Genomic DNA, 26,698 nt, shown 5'->3' on the forward strand with positions numbered 1-26,698 from the left:
TTGACGGGTGATTTGGGGTGATTGTTATGATTGTCATTAGGCATACAGTATGTAGGCCTGTTCCAAATTAGAGTATAGCTCAGAAAAACATTGAAGCTGAGCTGTATTCTGTTTTATCATTCTATAACATCAGTTCAATAAACTGATGAAGAGGCAGTGAACTTCTGCTGATGCATACTGTGCTGGGATGTTTATTACATGGTTAAGGTGCCCACTGGCAGTGCTGAATGATCCTGTTTTATGTAGGATGAATCGAATTTGAATCACAATTGGACTTGCTTTTTGCATCTAAGCACCTTTATTTAACTAGGAAAGTCAGTTAAGAACAAATTGTTATTTACAATAACGTATGACTGCCTACCCCGGCCAAACCCTAACCCCGGACGACGCTGCGCCAATTGTGCGCCACCCATGGGACTCCCAATCACGGCTGATTGTGATACAGCCTGGAATCGAACCAGTGTCTGTAGTGACACCTCTAGCACTGAGATGCAGTGCCGTAGACAGCTGCGCCACTCAGGAGCCCAACATTATTTTCCTGATAAACAAACTCAGAGTTAATTTAAACACAAATAAGGAAATATATAAATCCGTGTGATATATTCATGGGAATAGAATGAAATAGAATCTAGGTGGAAGGTAGGGGAGGCAGGTACCCTAGTGGTTAGAATGTTAAGCCAGTAACTGAAAGTTTGCTGGATCGAATCCCTGAGCTGACAAGATAAAAATCTGTCATTCTGCCCCTAAACATGACAGTTAACCCACTGTTCCCCGGTAGGCCGTCACTGTAAATAAGAATTTGTTCTTAACTGACTTGCCTAGTTAAATAAAGGTTAACTTTAAAAATAGTAATAGCCTAGCCTATATTGAACAGTGGTCTGCTGTGAAATACTGTGTGTTTGGACTATATAAAACAGTGTTCTATATCTGTGGAGAAGCCTTCTATTAAATGTAACCACCATCCTCTAGTCCAGGGGTGGGCATTTCCAGTCCTCAAGGGCCTGATTGTTGTCACAGTTTTTCCCCAGCTAACACACCTGACTCCAATAATCACCCAATCATGATCTTCAGGTTAAAATGCAATTTGATTAATCAGCTGTGTTTGCTAGGGATGGAGGAAAAGTGTAACACCAACCTGGCCCTGGAGGACTGGAGTTGTCCAACCCTGTTCTAGTCTAATGCAACGATAACAGGTTCACAAAATACATATACTGATGTTAATGTCAACAAAAAAAACATGCAATTTGCCATTATTGTTTTCTCCCAGGCAATTTATATTGTGAGGTTTGTTATGCTATCATTCTTGTAGTTAAACATTACATCTTGGTGTTGGCTAGAATAAAATAAACTAATTTGCAATGATGAGATCCACATGTCGATTGTCAGAAAAGAGAAAAGTGGCGTCCTTCAGAGTAATTGGACAACACCTCACATGTAAAGAGGCACATATCAACTGTGTCCAGCATCCTTAATGTCACTTTAATTGAACAATTTATCACCACTGATCTCTGTCAGATGCTAGAAAAGGAAGCGGAGGAAAACAAACGGAAGAGGAACGCTGCCAGGCAGGCTGAGGCAGTTAGCTGAGACCAGAGGATGTCACAGGCTTTGTATCTGCCTTCAGATAAACAAATCAATGCATTTGACGGACAAGCCCATAAGGAGTTTAAATGAATAGAACTTGCTCATTGATGTAAACATTTAATCTGAAAATTTTTGATTCCACCGAAGCCTTGGGGGAGTGTTTTTTTTTCTCACTTGGAAGTGAAAAAGTGAATAGAATTATTCCCCCGTATCTGATTTTTGTACAAATGTCTTTGTAGGTGTCCCCCCGAGGGTTTTGAAATTCATTTCCTCGCAATTATTACTTTCTAATATTTTTTTTCCTTTTTCCCCCTCACTTATTCGTATGGTGCTTTTTCTAAATGTTTGCAAAGGATCAAAGGAGGTGATTCCAGACTCTAGTCTTCAGGCCCGCTGTCAGAGTAAATAGTCATTTCACTAAACATTTAACTTTGAAGATGTTCGACTTTCTGCCTCTCACTTTGAGGCCTGTTTTAGAGGCTCACACGAGGCAATGGATCTTATTACCCTAGATTGCAGGACTTTCATGTCGCTCCACTTCGTCAAACAATTAAAAAATAAATCATTTTATAGACCTTTTAATGCAGTGCTAAGCCTAAGTGTTTTTCTATTGGGTGCTTCTTACTATGTAGTGCCATGTTGATTGCATTTGGAACCAAATTAGATCAATTTAGGTAACATCAAGGGTTTTCCCATTAGCCGCGCTGCTCATCGGCTTCAGACACCATGGTAACATGGAGCATTAATAGCAGCTGCACCAGAGGACTCCATCGTGTTATTACGGAGAAGGAGAGAGAGGGATAGAGAGATGCTCCAGTGGACTCCATCGTGTTATTAGGGAGAAGGAGAGAGAGGGATAGAGAGATGCTCCAGTGGACTCCATCGTGTTATTAGGGAGAAGGAGAGAGAGGGATAGAAAGATGCAGAGGTGGCTCGTATCGTCGTTGAGGGAGGAGACCTTTTAAGTGGTTGGTTAATGGAAAGTGTTGATCATGACTTGCATCTACTTGCTGTAGATGAGTGGTATGAGTTGTTTGTGACTCAACCCATCGTCAGGATCTTGGATCATAGACAGTAGCCTCTATTCAAACTGCCCAAAAAGTGGGTAGAAAAAACAGACAATATTCCGGGCACTACTTACTGCTTATATCTTTCCACCTTTCCTCTCCTGCGCTGGGGCCACAGGGGATAAGAGATTAGTGCTGTGGAATTATTGACTGATTCGCTCAGACGTGTTCCCCTGACTCTGAGTCCGAATCAGTAGATTGGCCGTAGCAACAGGCCTCTGTTAGAAGTGAAAAACAGCCTCTGAGATTCCCCAAATTATATTTATACATGGGTCCCCCCTGAGCACAAAGGTTGGCCCAGAACAAGCAACGCTCGCTTTAGGGGTGCCATGGGGTCGGAGCCCGGGACCAGATTTAGGGGTTCCGCGGGGTCGGAGCACAGGACCAGATAAGACAGGCAGTAATGGAACTCAACATGATTGATCCATCTCACTCAAGGTTAAAGTCCATCTCACAGTTGGCTGCACGCCTGAGCTAGCCCGGGAGTCTCCTTTCTATCTCTGTCGGCTTTTCCTAAACCTGCCAACAGACAGATAAAGCTAAAGCTCTGTCCCTGCTTTGTACCCCACAACTTCCTCTTGTCTATCTGATGGCTCTAAAGGGACTTCGTGGACTACCAGGGCCTTGGCAGCCATTGCCCCCAGATACCGGGTTTACACCATAGGCACAACTTTTGGTTTTAGAAGTGGGGGGACATATATATATATATATATATATATATATATAATATATATATGTATATATGTTTTATCCAGTCGGATAAACACTCCAAACAGCCTACCTGACTGCTCGGAGGCGTCTGCATGGTCCTAAAGCACACCGTTGCCTGGTTTTGTATCACATTCCAATGATAAAACTGGGGGGGACAAAAATTCAATTTGAGAATGTGGGGTCCCCATCCCCAGTGAATGTTGCGCCCCTGATTGTCTATCTGATAGCTCTAAAGGGACACTCCCCGGGCCTTGGCATCTCTTGTCCCCAGATACCGGGGTTAACACCAATGGTTTGCTCCTGTTGATGATGATGTGTTGATACACTTAGAAAAAAAGAAGCTATCTACAACCTAAAAGGGTTCTTTGGCTTTCCCCATAGGAGAACCCTTTGAATAATACTTTTTTGGTTTCAGGTAGAACCCTTCTGAGTTCCATGTAGAACCCTTTAAGCAGAGGGTTCTACATGGAACCCTCGTTCCTATCTGGAACCAAAAAGGGTTCGCACTGGAATCAAAAAGGGTTCAGGGACAGTCGAAGAACCCTTTGGAACCTTTTTTTCTAAGCGTGTATAGTAATGCTTAATTCACTTTGTGGAAGGGGCAAGGGAACACCCCCCCCCCCCCCCTTATGGTCTTTATGGTTATGGAGTTAATGTGAACTGGTGTTTCATGGAGAGGTTGTAATTAACACCCTGTCTGGATTAAACCAGGCAGTTTGGCTTTTTCTCTCTCTCATGTCCCCTCTGATTCCACCACTGGACTGCTATCTAGCTTGTTCAGTGTGATTACCAGCTGGCGTCCCCAGATTGATGGCGCCTCCCCCTTGGGGCATCATCACAAACCAGGTTCTCTCAGGAACTCCAACCAGAGTTATGACCCCTAGGTTCTGGAGAGCCGCTGACACCCTATTCATACACTCCAATGGGTCATGATGGCAGGTTGGGATTGGCCCATTTATTCTCCAGTTAGGGCCCAAACCAGATGGCTGATGTGTCACATTGAGCCATTGGCAGGGGGGGATTTGTGAAGTCAGTTTGAGTTGTGTCCTGGTGGAGTGCTGTAGTGGAGGAGGTCTTACAGTTCATTCTCAATCAATGCTGTTGATCGCCCCAACATGTTGATGTAAAAGAATTTTAGGAAATTGGAGATGATTTTCTGAAACAGCAAAGGACGCGTATAAGAACAAGAGAAGACGTACTTTGTATACATTGTTTTGTTTTCTGGTTTTCAAAATCAATTATGCTAGGACAGTTCTTTCTCCTCAGTCACTAACAGGAAACATACATATACTGTTAGTAGTGCTGAACAATTAGCGTTTTTTGATGTCACTTCGGTTTCAGTTTGATTATAAAACAAATAATCACGGTTTTCGGCTACAATTATAAAAAAAACGAACATGAATTGCACTATGCATTATGTGGGTTGAATGCTGTAACAACACAGAATAAAACAATACAAGTCCCATGATGCTAGTGACTGCCCATTATCACTTATTAACCATAATTTGTTCACATTACTTTACTTTAATCAAATATTTCAGTTGTTGTGTATATTGTATTTGTTTTACTTGGTGACTTTATTATTTCATTCCAAGTCATCATCTCATCTCTCTAAAGCTATGCCTTCTATCAGAATCACAATTTTAGTAGTAAATAAGGTATGCTTTTATGGCTCCTGAATACCAACTATCAATCACTTTGGTCATGTATTTTCAGGCTCGCGAAGCAACTGCTTTCTATCCCTGTCGATCACCAGTTTTCTCGTCTCCATGTCTTGCTCCGCACAAGTTTAAGCGGGCGAGCAATGGATTATGGTCATTGTAGTTAATTCCCACGTTTTATGCGCTAAACTATGTAGAATATTGGCCTGTTGGAAACTTAAATTCCCTACTACATTGCACAGTTCAGGCTTGATCTGGTTTATCTCTACAGAAACTGCACACGGAGCTCACAGAAGTATATACCTCACACACATGGTTATGGGCTTTTAAAAAAACTCAGACACCTGTACCATGTCAGATATCTTTTTGAATTTGCATCCCAATATTACATTTTATATACATCACAGAAGACTGAAATATAACAAAACTGTTTGACAAAGAAACACAATGTTAATTAATTTAGAAATTATGAAAAAATATGAATAACTTTCCACCCATGAAGGCCACTAGTTAATTTGACCACAGAAAAGGGCTACGACACAATGTCTCACTTGAATTAGACCTTTTGTTTAACATTTCCATTAGCAATGTATGAGGTTCACTAGAAGGCCAAAATGTGACCTTATAAATAAGGATTTTTCCCCCTCAGCTTTAGCATTTCAGTGCTATAGAAAGTGGTAATGTTGATGTGTTTACATGCCCTGCGTCATTCTCCCAAAGAGAGTGATGCCAATAGGGCTTCAGGCTTGGGAGTGGGGACACTGTTATACATACACATAGGATGATAACTGTAGTAGATGGTTAGGTAGTTGGTTAGGTAGTAAGAACGCCTGCTCATTCCCGGGTGGGGGGACGTTTGAGCGTTGGGGGGGTGACGTTTGAGCGTTGAGTCTATAGGATGCGTGTTCAGGGGGACGTTTGAGCGTTGAGTCTATAGGAGCTGAAAAGGCCTGGAGGGGAGAAGTGCTAGGGGAGAGGAATACAGAGAAAGGGGGAGAAAAAGAGCAAAAGAGGGAGATAGTGGTTTTCATGTGCTAAAAGCTGTTAATCCTCTGGCTTTTGTGTCCGAACAGAAAGCTCAGGACAAGATGGCTAGGCCCGGGAGCATTCAGAAGCCCTTCTTTTGTTGTCAGTCTCACCCAAACCGACGGACATCTGGTAGGGGAAGCAGGGAACGGGGATAGAAATGGGGGGACTCTCAGCTGGTTGGGGATTGGGGGAGAAAGTGGGGAGGGGGGAGGTGAAGGGGGTGTTGTCACAGAGAAAAGGGTGGAACGACCAATGGGAGTTGGCAGATAATTGATGGACGTCAGTAATTGTTTGTAGTTCAAGCATGAAAACATGGGCCTCTGGGAGGCTGGGGAGAGAGGGAGAGAAAGAGAGAGGGGGGAGGACAACCGACCCGGCTGCTACATCCATCACTCAAGTCTGGCTAGGGTTAAACAGGAGTAAGTACCTTTCTGTCAAGTTTGTTCATCTTTGTGCATTGGGGATATGGGGGCTATTCGTCCTGGTTATGACGAATAGCATAGCGGTCTGGGAGCCCCGTATGTGGTAACATGTGTAAATGGGAGAAAGGCATGCAGATTTCTGCTATCATATCAAGCTTAATTCGATTTGTATGCAGATGCTGTTTTTCGTGTGCCTGGATTTCAAAAGGGCATATACTCCAGTCTGGATACAAAAATTACTCTGCACCATGGTGTGTATAAAAGAGAGAGAGGGAGCGAGTTGAGATGCATTTTTTTCCCCCCCCGCCTTTGCCGTGAATCACGAGCTTATCTCTTGGAAGCAAGTACACCTTTCGGAGGTGAAGAAGACATTTCTATGTAAACACCCCGCACCCCCGCTGTATTCTAGTAGACAAGTAAGAGACTGGGAGGATGAACCACCATTTAGTTTTTTTTAGATAATCTTTTGTTTTTCCCAGACATTTGTTGTGGTAAATTCTTGGCTGTTTGGACGCAACTTTTACCATGGCAGGTGGGATGACGGCAAAGGTGAAGAAGTCTTTTATAGTACTGCCACACACGCTAACTGACTGACTGACTGACTGACTGACTGAGGAAGGAAGGAACATTTCCCCCTGATGCACAGTGACACCAAAGCCCTTCATACACGCCAAACTTTAGTCTCTTTTGTCTCTTCTCCCATTCTTTCCTCACTCCTGAAGTTTTAACACTAGCAAATCTCTGCAGTGGTAGCTAAACGTAATTGGGAAGGGAAGAATGGTGGGGAAAATACATGATCTCTTGTGTGTCACTGATTAGAAACAAATAGAGCCTCGAGAGAACGACAACGAGAGATACAGTACTTTGACCAGAGGGAGGGGTAGCTATATAGTCTTCTTATTTATTTATTATATGCATGCTAAAATACATTTTGGGAGGTTATTATTTTTTTCATTCTTTTTGGGGCCAGGTTATATTTTTTGCAATAGGGGAGATGGTCTCCAACATTAAACCTTTACACTTATTTTGTTCCGAAAGGTTTTTTGGCAGCTAGAGTAGCTGATTGGTTCCCCATCACTTTCCCTCTCTTTTCCAGTGTCAAGATTAGAGAAAATTACTGATGATACTTCGCCGTATCCTTGTAATCTTTAGGCTTCCGATGTTGCTGAAGCGTTACCTGAGCGTTGTCACGGCGTTCCACGCTGACCTTGCTGTTTTTCATTCAGCAGCCGTGTGCTGAGAAAGAACTGCTGGTTTATCTGATAGGAATGGAACAGGGAAGGGAGAACAAGAATGGTTTGTTTACAAGGAAATAAATGGTGCTGTTATCTGGCACTGTCTATTTGCCGATTAGCGATAGCGTCAAGAAATAAAGGCAGTGTGGAGCAGGCATTGGTGGATTAGGGCCTGCGGTGTATGTTGGTGAGGCAGGGAGCGCTCACACCGAGCGTTGCATGGGGAGATATAGAGGCTCTGTCATATACGCTACGAAGAAATATGTAGTATTGATATGAGGGGTTGGTGTTTGAGGCAGGAAGAAAGAGTTATGGAAGTGATGTTACATGCACGCACACACACACACACACACAACCCCATCAGAGAAAGCGATGGGACATCTCGGCGGGACAGCCGTTGTTACCGAACCCTATTTGACTGAGCACATGGATTGGCACTTCCTCTCGCATCGGTGGTGGGGTATGGGGGGAAAAGTATCCCCCCATGACGTGTTGTCGTGCAGCCTCCGATCTCTAGTCGCGACGGGGCGGAAGTGGAGAAGAAGAGAGGGAACAGGAGGGGAACAAAAGCAGGTCTGAGGGGAGCAACAGGCGGTGGGAGCTGCCCTGGGGTGAAGAGAGGGATGGAGAGGGGGGTAAAGATGGAGAAAGAGAGCTAGAGAGTGGCATGACAGACAGAGAGCCTGGAGGAGAAGCAGAAGGGAGATGGAGAGACAGGGCTAGCTATCATTAGCATTGAGATAAAGGTGGGCTAATGAATTTGTGATAAAGGTGGGCTAATGAATTTGAGATAAAGGTGGGCTAATGAATTTGAGATAAAGGTGGGCTAATGAATTTGAGATAAAGGTGGGCTATTGAATTTGAGATAAAGGTGGGTTAATGAATTTGAAATAAAGGTGGGCTAATGATTTTGAGATAAAAGGTGGGCTAATGAATTTGTGATAAATGTGGGGAAATTAATTTGAGATATAGGTTCCATAAAAGCAAAGAGAGACAAATAGACAACAGGCTGACTTCAGCTCCACCAACCAAAGCCAAACAGAGGAGGAGTGGCTGAATACAAATGACCCTGTGCCAAACAGATTATTCATCTCTCTGTTTCTCTGTCTGTGCGGTGGGTTGTAGCTAGCATGCTACAGAGTGTCATCTAAGTGGTAGACTTTAGTTCATTTTCTTGTGTTTGTTGTGTTTGTTTTCCCACCACTGCCAACCTCTATAAGTATTTTCCTTGGCTGAGCAATAATAGAACTCTACAGTTGCCTGTAGCTATATTTTCGCTAGCTACACTTAAACTGCACAACCATATCTGTCAAGTTAGCATGTTGTTAGCTAGCATACACACACAGAACCAGTGTCTCTGCCTACCCTACAGCCCTAGCTGTGTGCTGGGCATAATCATTCCTCAGGCACTTCTACCCAGCAACTAATAGTGGATCTGGGCCCCATTGTAAATCACAGTAGGGTTTTGTTGAGCCTGCACCCTAAAGAGAATGGCATGGAAACACGTTTGCCGCAGAGGAGCGCCTGGTATTGTGCAGGCGTAGAGAGAAGACAGCTATAAAAGTGATCGATTGTTGGCCTTTACCTTTGCTCATCACTAATGCTATCTGAATCTTAAAGAGCCACTGAACATTTCGATTGGCATGTGTTTTTCTGTCTTGGAGGTGTGTTTCCTGACTGATTCCGTGTTTGGTTAATGATGTTTGTCTTTCATGAGACACTGTAGGAAGCCTATTTCACACCTCAAAATCCCCAGAATGAATCTAAGACAACTCAAGAAATCTGCGAAAAATGTTGACGTTTTTGCCAAGGATGTTTAGTTGCAACAATTTTTGGTGCATTATTTCTCAAGTAAAAAAATGTGAGATGTATTGTCTTATGTAAACAATGTCAGGCTGCTGGGCAGATCTTTCTCACTGTCTATGCTATTGAATAGAGAGCAATCACCGCATACTCCCCCCATGTTTGCTCCCCCCATGTTTGTTCCCCCCATGTTTGCTCCCCCCATGTTTGTTCCCCCCATGTTTGTTCCCCCCATGTTTTCTCCCCCCATGTTTGCTCCCCCATGTTTGCTCCCCCCATGTTTGCTCCCCCATGTTTGCTCCCCCCATGTTTGTTCCCCCCATGTTTGCTCCCCCCATGTTTGCTCCCCCATGTTTTCTCCCCCCATGTTTGCTCCCCCCATGTTTGCTCCCCCCATGTTTGCTCCCCCCTTGTTTGTTTGTAATCAGTTTTGACACTAGAATAACTGTTTCTTGCTCATATCCCTTTCCCATTCTGAAATTACATTTGTGTCCCCATTTTGTCCCCAAATACAGTGTTTTTATGTTAAACAGTTTTGTTATATTTCAGTCTTCTGTGATGTATATAAAGTGTAATATTGGGATGCAAACTCAAAATATAATACATTTCAACTCTATATCTGACATGGTACAGGTGTCTTATTTTTTTAAGTCCATAACCATGTGTGTGTGAGGTGTATACTTTTGTTTCAAAGTAGATTTGTTTAAGACTACCAAGAATCACTCTGTGTGACCCTGATTTATCCCACTGCAGTACAAGGTTAAAAGCAGTTGCTCTATAAAGAGAAAAGAGGACAGATGTGAGGTATTTGCGGCCATTTTCAAATTCAGTTAAGGGAGGAAATTTATTAAATGTATCTATCTTCTGACATTGGATTTTTTTGCCAAAATTAGAGTTGAGGGAAAAGGTCAAACAGTTTTGGACTGGTTTGGTTTTAGCTACAGTCCCAGAGGTTGAGATTATTTTGACCTATTTAAGCTCTCATTACAAATATTTCAGCTGATTCAGGGACCTTCAGTACGGTTTGCACTTATCCATAATTGGTAGCAATAGGTCATTTGTAGCTGTGACATCTGTATTTATTCATCAAATCTCCTAAATCAAGCTATTTTCTCCACTTCATGGGCGTCACTAACATCAGAGGGAATTTCATGCAAACCCTTTTGATTTAATATTTCTGCAATGTCCACAATCTGCAACACATAACCACTCAGTGATATACTACAGCTCTGTTGGGAGGAAGGTTATAACTCCAGGTGAAGTGTGTGTGTGTGTGTGTGTGTGTGTGTGTGTGTGTGTGTGTGTGTGTGTGTGTGTGTGTGTGTGTGTGTGTGTGTGTGTGTGTGTGTGTGTGTGTGTGTGTCATTATCTGGACGAGAAACATAACTGAAGATATGTGTGTGTGCTTAGTGTAATCTTATATGTGCAGGAGTGAACAGTTGCTTTGTAAAAGCTTGTCTAGGGCTGGATTCACTAGCTAGCTGGAATTCGGGAGGTGCAGTGTGTGGAGTCATAGTTTAGTGGATTTGACCCCTGTGGTTTATGAGTAAAGTGAGGATTTGAGGGTGGTTGGTGTGTAGGGCCTCTGTTGTGGTTTGTGCCCATTGGCTCTTATGACTAGACTGCATGGCAATGGAGAGAGCTGAACACAAGCCCTGTGGCCGCACCAGATCTGCCATCATCAAAGCCACATTCTCAGGCCATATGTATAAGAATAAATATATTTTAATTAACTTCCAAAGCCCTAATGACTTCAGTGTCAACAGAATTAAGAATTTACTAAGAAAAACTCTTAGTAAAATCTTTCATTTTTGAATACCCCTTGTTTACTCCTGACGTGCATGTAGTAGTGTGAGATTAGCCTGTTGATGTACCAAGTTTCTAGTCTTGTCTAGTTTTAAAGATGCCCTGATGTGATGTGTGTGAGCTTGCATAGTTATGGGTAGGCTGGCATGAAATTTGGACAGTGTGTCCTTTCATCCCAATAACACTGCTACTGTGTGTGTGTGTGTGTGTGTGTGTGTGTGTGTGTGTGTGTGTGTGTGTGTGTGTGTGTGTGTGTGTGTGTGTGTGTGTGTGTGTGTGTGTGTGTGTGTGTGTGTGTGCGTGCGTGTGTGCGTGTCTGTGTATGGCAACACATTTGCCGCAGAGGAGTGCCTGGTATTGTGCAGGCGGAGAAAGAAGACAGCTATAAAAGTGATCTATCACTGGCCTTTACCTTTGCTCATGACTAATGCTATCTGAATCTTAAATAGAACAGAGGAGAGATCTGAGGTAGTGCGGCCATTTTGGAATTCAGTTGAGGGGGAAAATTATAGAGATTTATCTATTCTCTGACATTGGAATTTTTGGCAAAAATTAGAGTTCAGGGAAAAGGTCGAACAGTTTTGGACAGGTTTGGTTTTAGCTACAGTCCAAGAGATTATGAGATTATTTTGACCTATTTAAACTCTCATTACAAATATTTCAGATGAATCAGGGACCTTCGATACGGTTTGCACTTATCCATAATTGGTAGCATTAGGTCATTGTAGCTGTCACATCTGTATTTATTCATCTAATTTCCTAAATCGAGCTAAAAACCTCTCTTTACACACACACCCCGCAAAATATAGTTAGATTTGCTGTGACAGTGTAACCTAACAATTTCCTAAATTGATTTTACTCTTCCTGGGGCCCATGCAAAAAAATGAAACATTACATAATACAGAACATTAATAGACAAGAACAGCTCAAGGACAGAACTACATGCATTTCAAATGGCACACATAGCCTACATGTCAATACATACAAACAATATCTAGGTCAAATAGGGGAGAGGCGTTGGTCTGTGAGGTGTTGCTTTACCAGTTTCTTTAAACCAGGTTTGCTGTTCAGTTGAACAAAATCAGATGGCTCTATATAATATCGTACACTTTCTTGAATTGGTTCTGGATTTAAGGACTTTGAAAAGACCCCTGGTGGCATGTCTGGTGGGGTAAGTGGGTGTGTCAGAGCTGTGTGTAAGTTGACTATGCAAACAATTTGGAATTTTCAACACATCATTTATTATAAAAAAGAAGAAGTGATGCAGTCAGTCTCTCTTCAACTCTTAGCCAAGACAGACTGGCATGCATAGTATATACACTACCATTCAAAAGTTTGGGTTCACTTAGAAATGTCCATGTTTTCCATGAAAACATAGTCAAGACATTGACAAGGTTAGAAATAATGATTTTTAATTGAAATAATAATTGTGTCCTTCAAACTTTTGTTTCGTTAAAGAATCCTCCATTTGCAGAAATTACAGCCTTGCAGACCTTTGGCATTCTAGTTGTCAATTTGTTGAGGTAATCTGAAGAGATTTCACCCCATGTTTCCTGAAGCACCTCCCACAAGTAGTATTGGCTTGATGGGCACTTCTTACGTACCATACAGTCAAGCTGCTCCCACAACAGCTCAATAGGGTTGAGATCCGGTGACTGTGCTGACCACTTCATTATAGACAGACTACCAGCTGACTGCTTCTTCCCTAAATAGTTCTTGCATAGTTTGGAGCTGTGCTTTGGGTCATTGTCCTGTTGTAGGAGGAAATTGGCTCCAATTAAGCGCTGTCCACAGGGTATGGCATGGCGTTGCAAAATGGAGTGATAGCCTTCCTTCTTCAAGATCCCTTTTACCCTGTACAAATCTCACACTTTACCACCACCAAAGCACCCCCAGACCATCACATTGCCTCCACCATGCTTGACAGATGGCGTCAAGCACTCCTCCAGCCTCTTTTCATTTTTCTGTGTCTCATGAATGTTCTTCTTTGTGATCCGAACACCTCAAACTTAGATTTGTCTGTCCATAACACTTTTTTCCAATCTTCCTCTGTCCAGTGTCTGTGTTCTTTTGCCCATCTTTTCTTTTTATTGGTCAGTCTGAGATATGTTTTTTTCTTTGCAACTCTGCCTAGAAGGCCAGCATCATGGAGTCACCTCTTCACTGTTGACATTGAGACTGGTGTTTTGCGGATAGTATTTAATGAAGCTGCCAGTTGAGCACTTGTGAGGCATCTGTTTCTCAAACTAGACACTCTAATGTACTTGTCCTCTTGCTCAGTTGTGTACCGGGGCCTCCCACTCCTCTTTCTATTCTGGTTAGAGCCAGTTTGCGCTGTTCTGTGAAGGGAGTAGTACACAGCGTTGTACGAGATCTTCAGTTTCTTGGCACTTTCTCACATGGAATAGCCTTCATTTCTCAGAACAAGAATAGACTGACGAGTTTCAGAAGAAAGTCCTTTGTTTCTGGCCATTTTGAGCCTGTAATCGAACCCACAAATGCTGATGCTCCAGATACTCAACTAGTCTAAAGAAGGCCAGTTTTATTGCTTCTTTAATCAGGACAGCAGTTTTCAGCTGTGCTAACATCACTGTAAAAGGGTTTTCTAATGAACAGTTAGCCTTTTAAAATGATCAACTTGGATTAGCTAACACAACGTGCCATTGGAACACAGGAGTGATGGTTGCTGATAATGGGCCTCTGTACACCAATGTAGATATTCCATTAATAATCAGGCGTTTCCAGCTACAATAGTCATTTACAACATTAACAATGTCTACACTGTATTTCTGATCAATTTGATGTTATTTTAATGGCCAAAAAATGTGCTTTTCTTTCAAAAACAAGGACATTTCTAAGTGACCCCAAACTTTTGAACGGTAGTGTATATTAGCCCTCTGATTACAATGAAGTACAATGGGAACAGACTGTAGGTACTGTATGTCTGGCAGGGTTGGGAGAATGTAGCTGTATTACATTAAAACAGGTAGAGAGCTAGAAGGAACCTTGAGGAAATCTACAGCCTCATTTGAAGTCATTTTTTTTCTCCACTTCATGGGCATCACTAACATCAGAGGGAATTTCATGCAAACCCTTTTGATTTAATATTTCTCCAACGTCCACAATCTGCAACACATAACCACTTAGTGATATACTACAGCTCTGTTGGGAGGAAGGTTATAACTCAAGGTGAAGTGTGTTTACGTGTGTGTTTCTCTGTGTGTGTGTGTGTGTGTGTGTGTGTGTGTGTGTGTGTGTGTGTGTGTGTGTGTGTGTGTGTGTGTGTGTGTGTGTGTGTGTGTGTGTGTGTGTGTGTGTGTACATGTGTGTGTGTGTGATACTCAGTGTTGTGTTCTAGAACACCTAAAGCGAGACCGGTTTAAGACAAAGACCGGAGCAAATCGAGTCCAAGTCAAGACCGGAGCAAATCGAGTCCGAGTCAAGACCAGAGCAAATTGAGTCCGAGTCAAGACCGGAGCAAATTGAGTCCAAGTCAAGACCGGAACAAATCGAGTCCGAGTCAAGACCGGAGCAAATCGAGTCCGAGTCAAGACCGGAGGGGGACGAGAGTTCGGAGACTGAGTCAAGACAGAGACCAGAAAAATGTGAGTCTAATTGAAGACCATGACTGTAATTTTGTCTAATCGTCACCATAATAAGAGTAAAAAATATCCAGGATTCTTTAGAGATTCAGAAGGGTGAAAAAATACATGCTGAGGGCAAATAGAGCCACTCTACAAAATATTACTAACCCAAACATAGTGGGGAACAATGAGGGCCTTCTATGCTTACAGAGAAAGGCTAAAGATTTATAAAATAATAAAAATAATAGTAATTATATTATTCTTGTTAACGATGTTCTGATTTAATCTCTTCAGTTTTTGTTGGAAAGTAAAAAGTTAACGCTGAAGAGAAAAAAGTTTGAATGAGGATTTTTCTTTGGTGCTCTCTGGGGAGATAAATGTAGCGAGCTAGGTCAGCCATTGGCTAGGCCATCAGAACCTTGATAGAAGGCATTCAACTGTATTAGGGCAAATATTTGGGGTGACAGTGGAATCAACCAATCACATTGACCTTTAATGGCCGACAGATCGAAGGCCAACAGGTCACTGTTGCCGTAGCGAGCAGTAGTTTTCCCACGGCATAGATAGCTAGCTTTTGTTGTAGGCTAGTTTGCGGCGTCTGCAGCAGGTGTCATGGAAGAGGATGTTGTTGCTAATTTGTTAGCTTCTTTTTTAGCTTCTCCCTTTTCAAGTTTCAAATGATCATCATCTGTTGTGTGGAACAATGTTTTTCATTGCAGCTTGAATGCTGTTGTTAGCCATCTCTTTGAAAATAACCTGTGTGTGAAACATTGTTTCCTTTAAACATTAGATCAGTGGTTACTTCGATTGGGACATGCTTAGCCTAATGGTTGGGTTTTTTATATTCTTATGATTGGGACCTACTGGCTTGTTATGTCAGAGTGAATGGACTGCTGTCGTTCTATCGGTCCTATGCAGTGGTGTAGTGGTCCATGGAAAAGTGGGTCCTGTGTGACAAATCCTGTGTTTTCCTCAAAATCTTTCAGATTTTCACTCTCAAAATCACACTTAAATAAAACATGTTATTGTTGTAAGTCCACAAGAATGCTTAAACCACATCAGGAAATCATTTTTGAGGTCTGGGAAAAATAAAAATATTTTTGGAAGGTGTAGTTGACCTTTTAGTTAACTTGAGCAAAACAAACGCCTTCCCCATTGATACGAATCAGCATTATATCATTCTGTCAGGTAGGTCACATTGCAATCAACATTTAATTGGGAGGGTTTTTTGACAATTTTTTTGACCCGCACATCGCAAATAGCCTACTAACCAAGACTAAGGACCAAACTTGTTCAACACCTGGTTTGCATACCCATTGTGGCCTTAGTTAGCATTTACTGGTAGATCTCATAAGTTGAAACGTCTTTCCTACCTTCCCAGCTACCGATGTCATTCTTCTGTGAGCTGCTCCATGCCAGAACCAGTTGAGAGCTGAACACTCTTGCTGCCTGCAGATGATATTCTGTTGAAACTAGGCTGTGTGTGGCAGCGCGCATGTGAACATATTTCAAGTGCGGTTGCGGTTGTATAGGCTACTTTGTGCATGATTTCTCTATTGTACTATATAATTGATAAGTCGTATACCTCCACTACACTACATTGATACGCATCAGTAGGGATTAAGAAATGAGTATATGCAATGCACGCAGAAAATAAAGTGGGTATAGGTGCGCATACCCTCCACTACGCCACTGGCCCTTTGTGTTTTACAAAAGTGCACTCTCCTACATGAGTGCGCTGGTATGACAGTTGCTGTCCTTTCAGCATCACGAACCTGTCACACACTGAAGGCCTGGTCCAATAGGTTCACCACTGTACTAACCTGTCACACACTGGCGGTCTATAGGTTCACCACTGTACTAACCTGTCACACACTGAAGCTCTATAGGTTCACCACTGTACTAACCTGTCACACACTGAAGACCTATAGGTTCACCACTGTACTAACCTGTCACACCTATAGGTTCACCACTGTACTAACCTGTCACACACTGAAGACCTATAGGTTCACCACTGTACTAACCTGTCACACACTGAAGACCTATAGGTTCACCACTGTACTAACCTGTCACACACTGAAGCTCTATAGGTTCACCACTGTACTAACCTGTCACACACTGAAGACCTATAGGTTCACCACTGTACTAACCTGTCACACACTGAAGGTCTATAGGTTCACCACTGTACTAACCTGTCACACCTATAGGTTCACCACTGTACTAACCTGTCACACACTGAAGGCCTATAGGTTCACCACTGTACTAACCTGTCACACTGAAGGTCTATAGGTTCACCACTGTACTAACCTGTCACACACTGAAGGCCTATAGGTTCACCACTGTACTAACCTGTCACACTGAAGGTCTATAGGTTCACCACTGTACTAACCTGTCACACACTGAAGACCTATAGGTTCACCACTGCACAGACATTCTATAATAGATATAAAGACTGTTATAATTTCCCCGTCTCAGACTCATCTTTACTAATAGTGAGCGTACAACTTTCCAACAATTTTCCCCACTCTTCCCTACCAGCAGGTCAAGGAAATTGGGACAAAGTTTGAATATATTTTTCAATGAAAGTACAGGACAGTAATGTTATGAGTAAAGTTTCAGTAGGCGATAAGATATTATTTCAAGAAAGAAATGTACAGTATATATTTGGCCTGGCGAAGAGCTTTTTTGCACTGAGTGAATGGAAGCTAATAATTACGATTGTTCTCTGGAAGAAATTACGAGTTCTCACTATCCAAGACCAAGTACAAATGTATCTGACACCGAGACAAGACCGAGACACTCAATGTGTGGTCTCGAAACCCGGTCTCGAGTACTACAACAATTGTGATACTTGCATTATTATTATCGGGGCGGCAGGTAGCCTAGTGGTTAGAGCGTTGGACTAGTAACCGAAAAGTTGCAAGATTGAATCCCCGAGCTGACAAGGTACAAATCTGTCGTTCTGCCCCTGAACAAGGTAGTTAACCCACTGTTCCTAGGCTGTCATTGTAAATAAGAATTTGTTCTTAATTAACTGACTTGCCTAGTTAAGGTAAAATAAATAAATACAAATAAATACATTATCTGGACGAGAAACTGAATATATGTGTGTGCTTAGTGTACTCTTATATGTGCAGGAGTGAACAGTTGCTTTGTAAAAGCCTTCCCTGTAGCTCAGTTGGTAGAGCATGGTGTTTGCAACGCCAGGGTTGTGGGTTCGATTCCCACGGGGGGCCAGCAAAAAAATGTATGAAATGTATGCATTCACTACTGTAAGTCGCTCTGGATAAGAGCGTCTGCTAAATGACTAAAATGTAAATGTAAAAAATGTAAAAGCTTGTCTAGGGCTGGCTTCACTAACAAGCTGGAATTCTGGAGGTGCAGTGTGTAGAGTCATAGTTTAGTGGATTTGACCCCTGTGGGGAGGAAGGTTATAACTCAAGGTGAAGTGTGTGTGTGTGTGTGTGTGTGTGTGTGTGTGTGTGAAAAACTCTTAGTAAAATCTTTCGTTTTTGAATACCCTTGTTTACTCCTGACGTGCATGTAGTAGTGTGAGATTACCCTGTTGATGTACCAAGTGTCTAGTCTTGTCTAGTTTTAAAGATGCCCTGATGTGATGTGTGTGAGCTTGCATAGATATGGGTAGGCTGGCATGAAATCTGAACAGTGTGTCCTTTCATCCCAATAACACTGCCCCCCCCCCACCCTCCTTTCTGCTCTCCTCTACCCCACAGAGTAGTGGAGCTGTGAATAATGGAGAATTGTGTCCTATTCATCTCTAGGGGTCAGAGAGTTGAGCCAGTATTTGGGCTAGCTATCCATCAACCCCCTCCACTTTGTAGCGTGTGACAAGGCTATCGGCACTGGTGGCCTACACAGAAGGAGATAGTGGCCCCCAGTAATGTCACCCTGACTTATTGATGATAGGAGCTGGAATTAGACCAATAGTATTCATTAATATGCCCACAACAGATTAAAAAAAACTATTCATAGCACTGGACCTTTCATTTGGGATTTCTTTGTAATATTCCAAGACTATCTTATACACAGTGAGTCATATGTATCTTACATGTGTACATCAAGACATCCTGAATGATGATTTGCCAAGCTCATCAGATAAACCACAAACCTTTGTTAAAACCAGTTTGTTCTTCTATTGTTTTTGAATCGAGGCTAAAACCTTGAGATATTTTTACTCAGAGAGTATGATCTCGCTTGATCTTGGTTGGCGCAGGTCGTTATAGCTGGAACGATTGCATGCACTTGATCTGCTCTGCCTGGGCCGCGTGGGCACTGCACACTGGGCTGTGTTGGAGGAGGGGGATGGAGGTGGGAGATGGAAGAGGGGGATGGAGGAGGGAGATGGAGGAGGGGGATGGAGAGAGGGAGATGGAGGAGGGGGATGGAGGAGGGAGATGGAGAGAAGGAGATGGAGGGAGATAGAGGAGGGAGATGGAGGAGGGGGATGGAGGGAGATGGAGGAGGGAGATAGAGGAGGGGGATGGAGAGAGGGAGTGGAGAGAGGGCGATGGCGGAGAAGTGGAGAGATGCGATGGAGGAGGAAGGAAACAGAGAGATTAGAAAGAGAGAGACCAGTCGAGTGATTGAAGAAGAGAGAGAATAGGTGGAAACAAAAGATAGAAAGAGAGAGGGAAGAGAGAGAGAGAGAGAGAGAGAGAGAGAGAGGAGAGCTAGACAGACTGTAGGGGTTGACCTCATCTTTGATGTGGTCCAATCACATTTTAATGAAGCATTGCTTTGCCGGTGGGCACGGTGCATACGGCTCCCAGATTAGTAGCGAGTTTACTGCACAGGGGCATTGGAAGGACAACAGAGGATTCCCCACACAGGAGAAGGAAGGAATTATTCCCTCCTCTTAGCCACAGCTATTGAGGAAGGAAACAATGCGATCTAAAAAGAGAGCCTGTAATCTCGTCCATTGCACAGTTCAATTACAAAGTCTATTTCACTCCTCTCAGACCTAAATGCATTCCAACTCTCTGCTGTGTGTGTGTGTGTGTGTGTGTGTGTGTGTGTGTGTGTGTTTCTCTCCTATGCTACTTATTTCACCCCCGATTGCGCCTGCTGTCTTCTTATGCCTTGACGTGACCAGTGCTGAGGTTGAGGCCATCGATGGGAGTTACTGTGAGCATTCTGTTAAGAATGACAGGTGCTCCACATTGTATTCTCAATGGGAGGTATTATGTGCTTGGGAGGTCAGGGGGGAATCCCCCCGAGTATTTTTTACTGCATACAAATGAATAACAACATCCATTGATGTTTTGTGATAATTATAGACAGTGATGAAAGGCTGTGCTTGCCAGAACCTTTATAATTTTTCAATGTTGTTATATTTTTCACATTCGTGTCTCTATTTTCCAATATATAGGATATAGACACAGGTGCTTATTGTGATATGTTTGATGCGTAAGATACGCTGGTTGTTGCAGTAACATAGTTGGTGGTAGCCTACCAGGTTAACCCCACCATCCTCTCTCTCTTTTGTCTGAAGCAGAACCATCCACTCATCACCCTGAGAAACCCTAAACTTGGAGAAGTTGGATGATGCTTCCTGACATTAGCCTGACTTCCCTGCCAGCAATAGTGTCAGCCAGGCACTTTACTGACATGATGCACTGGCTTCCACAAAGCCCCCATCTCTCACTGTCAAATCACTCCCAGCATTCACAGGGAAGTGAAGCATTTTGGGCAACGGAGTTTACTCATCCCTGTCCTCCTTATCAATTGGGAACTAGACATCCCGTGACACGGTACGGGCAGCAACTGTCAGTTTTGTCCTTCATACGTCAACTCACATTTCACGGAAGACCAATGTTCTGATGAAACAGGGAAACTCTGCTGTCAGCTGTCAAAGACGCCAGGTCCTTCGGGGGAAAAGGATTTGAATCACTTTGGTAACGTCGGTATATAGGTTTTACGTGTCTTTTGGAAGACGGTCCCATTTATAAGAAGTTGACACAAACAGTCTTCTGTGGCCAGGCAGTGATTAAGCCAGTAAGGTGTAAAGGCGACGGCACGCTAGCAATATTAAGGAGCTAACCTTGTAAGACTGTTAGTGTATCCGGTCAATAGCCTCACCCTTTCAGTTGGCTTTGAGTGGCAGCTTCTCAAAGTCTTGTGGTGCTCCACTGCATTCCACAAACGTTCCTTTCGGCATTCCATTAGTGAAACATCCCCACCCCCTTTTCACCCCTCCACGGCGCCTTCAAGTGGCTGTGTTGATTGTTTCCATCATCCAATGTCATGGTTTCTGACCAGGGTTGAGAAGAAACAGGGCCATTTTGGGATTACATATCTCTGTGATTCAGAGCTGGATTATTGTGACCGTAGACATGCCGCGTAAGTCAAGGAATACGTGAGAGTGAACAACTTTCTGGCGTTTCTAGTTATTGAGTCTAAGTCTAGCCCTAGTGGGTAATTTGAATGCTACAGCAGTTGCTTGTTGTAGCATAGCCTAGGCATACTTTTTGAAGTTATTTTTTATTTTTTATTATGTATTAACCCCTTCTTCTGAGGACAAATATCTTAGTTTTTTTTTTTACAGCTTTTTTGCTACATGTACATACATTTTACATACATGGTACTTTTCTATAAAGCAGTCACATAACAATAATACATTACCAAACATCAGCTCTTTAATTCCGCCCCTCAGTCACTCTCAGCCCATCCCACCTATCACCATAGACCTCGTTTGGTTTCCATGTCCAATATATTTTTTCAATTGTGCTGTGATGTTTTACATCATTTTTTAACCTTTCTAATCGTGTAGTATCCACAGATTGTGAGCTAAAGATGAAAACCTTTCCTACGAGTATTGTTATATTATTTATTGACTGACTATGGCTTTCCAAATCGCCCAACACTGCTATTTGTAAGGTTAGTCTTAAGTGCATGTTGTGCTATGCTACAACAAGCAACCATTCCTGAACCTGTGACCAGAAACAAGCTAAACTCAGCAAAAAAGGAAACATCCCTTGTTCAGGACCCTGTCTTTCAAAGATAATTAGTAAAAATCCAAATAACTTCACAGATCTTCATTGGAAAGGATTTAAACACTGTTTCTCATGCTTGTTCAATGAACCATAAACAATTAATGAACATGCACCTGTGGAACAGTCGTTAACACACTAACAGCTTTCAGACGGTAGGCAATTATGGTCACAGTTATGAAAACTTAGGACACTATAGAGGCCTTTCTACTTACTCTGAAAAACACCAAAAGAAAGATGCACAGGGTCCCTGCTCATTTGCGTGTACATGCCTTAGGGATGCTGCAAGGAAGCATGAGGACTGCAGATGTGGCCAGGGCAATAAATTGCAATGTCCGCACTGTGAGATGCCTAAGACAGCGATACAGGGAGACAGGACGGACAGCTGATTGTCCTCGCAGTGGCAGACCACGTGTACCAACACCTTCACAGGATGGGTACATCCGAACATCCCACCTGCGGGACAGGTAAAGAATGGCAACAACAACTGCCCGAGTTACACCAGGAACGCACAATCCCTCCATCGGTGCTCAGACTGTCCTCAATAGGCTGAGAGAGGCTGGACTGAGGGCTTGTAGGCCTGTTATAAAGCAGGTCCTCACCAGACAACGTCGCCTATGGGCACAAACCCACCGTCGCTGGACCAGACAGGACTGGCAAAAAGTGCTCTTCACTGACGAGTCGCGGTTCTGTCTCACCAGGGATGATGGTCGGATTTGCGTTTATCGTCAAAGGAATGAGAGTTACACCGAGGCCTGTACTCTGGAGCGGAATCGATTTGGAGGTGGAGGGTCCGTCATGGTCTGGGGCGGTGTGTCACAGCATCATCAGAATGAGCTTGTTGTCATTGCAGGCAATCTCAACGCTGTGCGTTACAGGGAAGACATCCTCCTCCCTCATGTGGTACCCTTCCAGCAGGCTCATCCTGTCATGACCCTCCAGCATGACAATGCCACCAGCCATACTGCTCATTCTGTGCGTGATTTCCTGCAAGAGAGAAATGTCAGTGTTCTGCCATGGCCAGTGAAGAACCTGGATCTCAATCCCATTGAGCACGTCTGGGATCTGTTGGATCGGAGGGTGAGGGCTATGGCCATCCCCCCCATAAATGTCCGGGAACTTGCAGGTGCCTTGGTGGAAGAGCGGGCTAACATCTCACAGCAAGAACTGGCAAATTTGGTGCAGTCCATGAGGAGGAGATGCACTGCAGTACTTAATGCAGCTGGTGGACACACCAGATGCTGACTGTAACTTTTGATTTTGACCCCACTTTGTTTAGGGACACATTATTCCATTTCTGTTAGTCACATGTCTTTGGAACTTGTTCAGTTTATGTCTCAGTTGTTGAATCTTGTTATGTTCATACAAATATTTACACATGTTAAGTTTTCTGAAAATAAACAGTTGACAGTGAGAGGAAGTTTCTTTTTTTGCTGAGTTTACATAGGGGCAATACCAGAACAAATTATTTATTGATTCTGTCTCTTCGCAGCAAAATCTACAAAGCTGAGATTGTTGTATGCCCCATATATATAGCATTCTGTTGGTGGCAAGAATGTTATATAATCATTTAAATTAAAAAACTCTAAGTGTTGAATCAAGTGTAGTTTTTTTGTACCAGTTCATAAACCATGTGCCATGGAATTGGTACATCAAAAATCTCCTCCCATTTATTTTGATACCTGTATGGCGCAGCTGTCAACATTTTTGTCCTCAGATGAAACTGGTATATTTTTTAATTTATGCCATTTCCTTTCAGCCAATTTGTATCTTTAATATACAGCAGGCAAACAAGTTCCCTACCTTCTCCCTTTTCCACTTGCCTCCTCCATTTTTGTGGTAGTGCTGCAATGAGTTGGTTGTAAATTTGGATTGAGCAGATATTCCCATATATTTTTGATAACTGCATATGTGACATAACTCCTCCGTTTCTATTAATAATATCATTAATAAATATAATATATATATATTTTTTATTACATGAATAATGTTTTTTTATTAATCACTATATTTGAGTTTAACCATAACATTTGTTGTAATATTTGTTCTATCTTTTCTGGAGGATAAAACTGAAATTGTAACCAAACAAAATTTCATTTTTAGTTAGTCGGAAATGAGAAGTTGTAATCTGTATGAAGGCAAAAAGGACATTTTTGAACGAAGGATGAGCCTTTCTTAATAATCTACTGGAGAACGATTTTGGATTTAAGTATAATTTATGTATGAGTGAAGCTTTCAGTGAAAGCTTTAATATTTAAGAATTTTTGCCCCCCAAACTCATGTTCATTATATAAATAGGCATGTTTAATTTGGTCTGGTTTAGCATTCCAAATAAAATTAAAGATTTTTTGCTCATATGATTTAAAAAAACAGTCATCTGGAGTAGGCAGTGCCATTAGCAAGTAAGTAAACTGTGATAGGACCAAAGAGTTAATCAATGTGATTTTTCCATAAATAGACAAGTATTTACCTCTCCATGGTTGCAGAATCTTATCTATTTTTGCTAACTTTCTATTGAAATGAATTGTGATAAGTTAATTTATATTTTTTGAGATATGACTACCAAATATGTCTACTTCACCATCCGCCCATTTTATTGGTAAACTACAAGGTAGTGTAAACACTTATTTTTTTAACGATCCAATACGTATTATGGTACACTTGTCATAATTAGGTTTTAATACAGAGAGGCTAGAAAAGCGATCAAGATCTTCAGTAAGACTGTGCAGGGATCCAGATTGTAGACTTAAAAAAATGTAACCATTATTTACTATTTTACATCTGGGGTTGCTGTAAATGACTTTAACCCATTGTATAAGAGATTCACCAAAATTAAAGTAATCCAGGCATTTATATATAAATTGTAGTCATACTTTATCAAACGCCTTTTCAAAATCTGCTATGAAGACCAGACCTGGTGTCTTCGATGTTTCATAATGTTCAATTGTTTCAAGTAATTGTCATATCTTATCTCTAATATATCGCCCATGTAAAAAACCTGTCTGATCAGGATGAACAATATCTGGTAAAACCTTATTTATTCTATGTGCTATGCATTTCACCAGGATTCTCGCATTACAACATTGAAGTGTTAGAGGCCTCCAGTTTTTTAAATGGACTGGATCTTTATACTTCCCACCTGGGTCCTGTTTTAGTAGTAATGAAATCGGACTAGGCATACTTAAATAGATACGTTTGTACATCCGGGAAGGTTTTGGTACGTATTTAAGTAATATTTTTGACTTCAAAGGTAAGCAATTGATAGTAGCCTATTTCTGTAGATGGTGCATTGGTGTAGATGGTAGGCTATTCCTATACACAGTACACGTGTAATGTAAAGTGTGACTAGAGCTGCCAACAATTAAGGAAATGTGTATTTTGACTTTGATTGCTCAGAGTTAGGAGAGGCTGTTTGCTGTGGTTCTTTTGTCGCTGCTCATGTCGTCCTGTGAGTCCATAAACACAGGCAAAGAGTGTGACGACGGTGAATTCCAGATGGATTGCCCCCTCCCTGGAGCATGAGCTTGCAAGAGCGAGCTGTGAATTTCCGTAGCTGCTGCGGCGTAAACAAAATACATTTAGCATAATTGCACCTTTCGTGTAGGCCTCCCTTCAAGGGAAGGTATTGATTTCCCTTCTCTGTCCTCTTGTTTTTCTTATTTTCAGCTCTTTATGTTCCTTCTGTAGTTCTTCACTGAGCTCGGCTCTTTATCAGTCCCTTGTCTTGGTCTCTTTCTACCGGTTTCTTGGACGGGACTCAAGTGGAAAATAGTAACATGAGTGAAATTTGATCACACCAAAATAATGCTCACCTCAATGACATTAAACCATCAGTGGATTTCCTTGTTCCTCTGAAAGTTAGATCATTTAAGGAGAAGAGATTTTCTCAGAGGTTGGCAGTGTACACTCATCAAGAAGCTGGTAAATGTGTTTATGTGTTGATATGTTAAGTTCTTGATTTCTTGATGTGGATACAACCCCCTTCCCATGTTCTCGGAAATATGAATATAATCCTGTAAACAACAAACCCCACACATACACACTTTCACACACACTCACTTTTACACTCACATCTGGAGAGTTTTGTAGATTGAGTAATTCAGTGTCCAGGGCTCTGTGAAACTGTGATTCTGAGCACGGCTCCACAACTCATTCCCTCCATATCTTATCATTCATCCTGAATAATCCAACACCTAGCCTCCTTAATTAACAGCAGTCAAACAGTCCAGAACATAATGTGTTTTTGTACTGATCAAAGGCAAGAGGCTCAGGAGTCATTACAGTCGAGATCTCATCATCCACTCTCTTTTTCACTTCTGGTTTGATACTCCTGGCTCTCTCTTCTCGACTTAGTGTCCTTGTTAGCTCCATCGCTGAATAACGGTGATAGCAGCCATTTTGCTCTCTCTAAGATGATTAACGATAACTAAATGGACGAGGAAGCCGGGGCTCACAAATGAAATCACTCTCTAGTTCTGGAACATTTGGACATTTGAATATCGAAGGTCGCAGACTCGCGGCACTCAGAAAGTGTACAGGCTCCAAGCTTGTTCGGATGTGGTCTTTATTCAAATTTCACGTCAACGAGGTTAGCCAAACGCAAACGAGGGCAGACTTATGTGTTCGAACAGTCAATCTAAGGCACAGGGTGACACAAGCTTGTTTTAATGGTAGAAAGATGATGGAATGCAATCATTTTCTCCCCTGCAGGCCTGGTTGGTTCTGAGTGGAGCGTCTCTGTTCATCTGTTTTTCATGCAGCCGCTTCCTCCTCACCTCAGATGTAA

At 42.3% G+C, this 26,698-nt stretch overlaps 1 protein-coding gene across 23 annotated transcripts in view; it reads left to right on the forward strand.

Annotated features, from left to right (window-relative positions):
* ptprsa (protein tyrosine phosphatase receptor type Sa) overlaps positions 1 to 26,698 on the forward strand; it is a 421,887-nt gene that overhangs the window by 94,800 nt on the left and 300,389 nt on the right. The window contains exon 1 of one of the 23 annotated variants that reach the window (XM_045697363.1): positions 14,678 to 14,923. The exons of the other annotated variants lie outside the window; for them this stretch is intronic. The gene's annotated coding sequence lies outside the window, so the exon portion shown is untranslated. Of the gene's footprint in view, positions 1 to 14,677; positions 14,924 to 26,698 lie in introns of those variants that run through there. 23 annotated transcript variants of the gene reach the window in all.

The sequence above is a fragment of the Salmo salar genome, chromosome ssa16 (genome assembly GCF_905237065.1).
Source record: "Salmo salar chromosome ssa16, Ssal_v3.1, whole genome shotgun sequence".
NCBI lineage: Eukaryota > Metazoa > Chordata > Actinopteri > Salmoniformes > Salmonidae > Salmo > Salmo salar.